The 4,722-nt window shown below is 36.0% G+C and overlaps 1 long non-coding RNA gene across 1 annotated transcript; it reads right to left on the bottom strand.

Annotated features, from left to right (window-relative positions):
- Positions 1–2,154: 2,154 nt before the first annotated feature.
- LOC142240063 (uncharacterized) lies at positions 2,155–3,956 on the bottom strand. The gene is made up of 2 exons (XR_012723164.1): positions 2,426–3,956; positions 2,155–2,368 (listed from the first exon to the last, which is right to left on the bottom strand). It is a non-coding gene; the product is annotated as an uncharacterized LOC142240063 (long non-coding RNA).
- Between the last annotated feature and the right edge of the window lie 766 nt (positions 3,957–4,722).

Here is a 4,722-nt window from a genome sequence, read left to right as displayed (position 1 = left end):
GGATATATTGTTCACTTCTGCTGCGGCATCGAGTACAAATCGTAGCTTCTTCTTATTTTCAATATTTACACCGAAATGGGGTAAATTAAATGTCTTTTTAGTATGTATCGATGTCTCTTCTTTTGTCAATAATCTTGCATACCCTTTATCGATGTACTCGGATATTTTCGAACAGTATTCATCGGAAAATTACGGATCTAATGTCATTTTTTCCACATTTTCCAGTCTATTCAACGCCAATCCATAAGAATTTGGGAACTAAGAAAACTCTTCCCGCCATAGTAATCCCGACTCAAATCTACAACCAACTCTTTTCGTTGTACTATCTAGAATGCTCAGGGCTCTTTGATCATCTTGCGATAATAATGGTTCACAATGTCGTATACCGAATGTCTCCATACCAAAATAGTTTTTCATTAAAGATTCCATGTTATCCTCTCCGATTTTGAGTTGTCTGGCATGACAGGAAAAGCGTCGGTCCCTTTCGTTATTGATGCTGCCATCCACGAATAGTTTTTGTGGCTATGGGGCCCTCACGTCTCACCATTACCGGAGCTTGGGTTGGAACTCTTAAGCGTGTGCGAGGCTAATTATAATTTTTGGTTTTACTTATGAGCAGTGTTGCCAACTCTCCAAGGCCAAAAAGCACCAAAAAAATATTATAAATTCCAACATACCACCTTCCACCACAAAATCGAAAATTAAATGCTCTACTAAAAAAAAAAAACTTCCGAAGATGGATTATAGAACTTTTGTGAATTGAATTTAAATGAATGAATTTCGAGTATAGCCGCTAAAATAGTCATTTTTTTCACAATTACTTTTCATTACTTAATCATTTTAAGGAATACAAACTTTTGTGAAAATTAGCTTTTGGCTATTCCCCATCAAGTTATAATAAACTTTGCAGCAAATATGCATAATTTTATGCCCATTTTTACTGATATAGTTTTCACTTTAGCGGCAAAACTCTAACTTAGTACTCACCATTATGAACCGCTATTCAAGTATACACCTTGATCAGTTTTAATGCTTTCGTCCAATTAATTTTGATCGGTGATATTGTTCAACTTTCAAAATATTAATATATGGAAGGAGTCTATTGCTTATTTCAGTTGTGCGTGCTTTTGTGGATTTAATACAAACGTTTTTAATGACATCTTTACCAAATTAAAAAATTCGACACTCATCGCTCGACTTTCCTACAGAATACCCTAAATAACAATATTAATTAAAAAATAATCAATACCAACTTCATAACAATCAAATTCTATATTTGGCAATAAATTTGAGTTTCTTCGGCTCTTGAAAGTCTAATCAAAAATTTTGTATCAATTAAACTTAATACTGTTCAAAATAAAAAAAAGCACCAAAAGCACTAAATGAAAATGCCAGAAAGCACCAAGTTGGTGCTTTTTTTGAAAAGGCACCAAAAAGGCAATTTGGTGCTTTTTAGAAATCAAAAAGCACTAAATTTGGTGCTAAAAGCACCAAATTGGCAACACTGCTTATGAGTACCTTTTGATGTATTTACTAAGCTCCTTTGAGGGTACATATTTGGAAGCATTAAAACTTTGTGTTGGAAGGTCTAATTTTGAATTTAGGTATACATTTTTCATATTAAATCGTTTCGATCCTGATTCCACGCCACTTATGTCCAGTTCCACAATTTCTGAATATTCTTTCAAAGCTTGTTTGTTAATCCATTGTATTTCTAAGATCTCCTTTCTACCATACGCGCCTAGATTGTGACCAAAATAATATAATTATCTTCATATTCTTTTGGTCCATAAAGTCGAACCGGTACAATTTGTAACAGGATAGATGAAGAATGTGTTTCTATGGAACAATTGCGCAGATTCATCGGACTTTTATCAGTCTCATTCTGTGTTGGTTCTTCCCCTGCCAACATTTTTTGAATTTGGGGACTCTTTTGAGAATCCCCACTACGTCGAAAACAATCATATACGACATCAAAAACTCGTCGGAAAAGCGCCGTCACTATTGAGAAGTTGTACCACGCCAAGTTACTACAAAAATGTTTCGCATGAGTGCAATTATTAGGTGCCTTTATAGATCAATTTAGAACGACGCCAATAAGGGACCCCCAAACAATCAGAAAAAGTGCATTTTAAGATAGTTGTAAAAGAATCATTGTGGTCGAGTAAAACACGTTTGTTTAGATATTTATTAATTTGATTAAACATTTACAAATTCTTAAAAATATAACATTTATACCACTATCACATTACATTTAACATAATTTTTGGCATTAATGATGATGTTGAGTTACAAGTAGCGAGTTACATGTTGCTGCGTCTATCAACCAGTGTTTTTATTCCATGGAGGCAGCGTGTCTGTAAAATATCTGAAAAACAATCACTTTATTCCATTTGGAAAATCACCAAATTGTTCACCAATATACCTTTCACAATTTTAAGCGTATAATCTATGTTTTCAGAACTTTATTTTCGTTTTTATTTAATTAAAATATAACAAGCTGGTTGCGCTTGGCGTTTCACAAAAAAATGGCTTTTTAACAGTAGGGATGGCAAATTACTTGCATGTACTTTTTGATGTACCTTTTCATGATGGTTGAAGTGACATTTACGAGTCTGTGGTAACGATGAGGTTGAAATGGAACTTTGAAATGCTGGCAGGGTTCATATGGGTGTAATAGAGTATGATGGTATCGACCGCATTCGTCAATGCCACATCTCTGCTTCTTATAACAAGTATTTGTGTAATGGCCGAACTTAAGACACGAAAAGCATGCTTTGAGCATCTTAATTTTTTGCCACCTTAAGTCTCTCGGCAATTTTAAAAACATTCTACAATCCGCAAACCTTGTTACCATTGGCCATGTCTGCGTATCCATGATTACTTTCGATTTCTTCTGTAATTGGAAGAGAGTCACAGCCATATTGATGACTTTTCTTATGTCGGACAACCATTGTGAAAAATCGTTAACAGTTGCCGCACGATTCAAAGCCAACCACTTTTCGGCCCACTGTAAGCGCCTGGCTAATGGGAGTTTTAAAAGAAGCTCACTTAAAAGTAATGGGTTAGCAAAATGATAACTTCCCCCACCGATTCTAGGAATGTTGTTATGTTACTTATCTTATTGGCGAAATAAGAAAGCGAACTTAAATCGTTCTCGCAAACAGGTGACAAAGAACGGACTTTGTAATTTTGCGACTTGATTAATTGTTCCGGACGTCCAAAAGTCTCTGACAGATTTTTTATTATGGCAGGTACGTCCTTGAATTTGACAATAGCGATTCGACAGATTCTCGGGCTTCTCCTTGTAGGCAGTCCCTCAAGCGCATTATATTTTGTAAATCTGAGTAACCAAACGCTTGATTTGATATGACAAACGATTCATGAAATGTTAGCCATTCCTCTGGAAAACCGGAAAAAGTTGTGGCGGGGCGACAGAGCCCAAATCTATAAATCGGCGATTAGTAAAGGATCCGAATGTTATGTAGGACCAATATGGGATGGCCAAGAAATACGAATATAATGTTTTGTATTTTTCCAAGAAACTTATGTTATGTGTAAGGCCGGTATGCACCTCTAGCGAAAAATTTCATTTCCATAAGAAATGCATTGCTATTTATGCTAACGAAATTTTCGGTAGCGTTCAATTTCGTAAGCTGGTACGCACCTCTAATGAAAATAACAGGGTTGTCAAAAGCATATTTTGGCAGCAAAAATTTAATTTATTACAATCATTGTGTGCGTAAAAGTTTTAAAAGGTCTGTAAATAATTTTATTTGAGGAATATATGGAACATATATTAACAATTTTTTAAAGCGATAAGCTGGTTTAAAATTTGTGTACACAGCCCTGTTTTTTTTGTAGACTTGAATAAATTTTTGCTACCGAAAATTTCGCTAGAGGTGCATACCGGCCTGTTGGAGAAAATTTGAAGGAAAATGTGCTCGGCAGATAGATGTCTGCCCGGGGTTGCCACATGGTTGCACTAGTTGATTTTTGCAAATGAGGTTGCCAGCGGATTGTATGATACAGTCGCCTAACATTTGCTGCAGCCCTGGAATGGAAAGACAGAATGAAAGCGATTGTTGTTGCTATAATAATTTAATAAAACGAGAAGCAAATATAAACATATAAGGGAGGGAAAATGTTGTAAAATGGAGGAAAATTAGGAAAAACGTTATGGGGGTGCATATAAAAGCGAGAGTTAAGGATAGCGGGAATTAGTTGGAGAGGATAACGTCGGTGAGCGGTCGATCGCAAAGGGACGATATTAAAGATTTTTATAGCAAAACGAACAACAGTGAAGCCGTTAATTTTCTTTAAACAGACGGGAAACTACGTTAAAGTTATATCAGAGTGATCCAATGTTTTTTTGGCGATAAGTGACAAGGAAATACGGATTGTGCATAAAGATTCAAGTGAGTAGGGAAAGAATGATAGCATTATTGAGTAGAAGATTTCTGACGGTGGTGAGAGGGTTTTACCTTTTTAACAGCTCTCAAGATATAGGGGACAAACTACCATCAGGGCCACCGTAAGACAGCTGCAAAACGGAGGCCATCGCTTTAAGGCCTCTTCCGACTAATAAGCCCAGTCCCCTACAGTTTTTTGGAGCGTGACAGTGTGTAAGAGCTGTGTTAAGATCCAATATCCTGGTTCATCTTTCTATAAATCTGGCTGAAGAGAACATTAGCTGTGAAGCGGAAGAGGACAAAAGACATC

This window comes from Haematobia irritans, chromosome 1 (genome assembly GCF_050003625.1).
Source record: "Haematobia irritans isolate KBUSLIRL chromosome 1, ASM5000362v1, whole genome shotgun sequence".
In the NCBI taxonomy this organism is placed as follows: domain Eukaryota; kingdom Metazoa; phylum Arthropoda; class Insecta; order Diptera; family Muscidae; genus Haematobia; species Haematobia irritans.
This window is presented reverse-complemented; position numbering and strand designations above follow the sequence as displayed.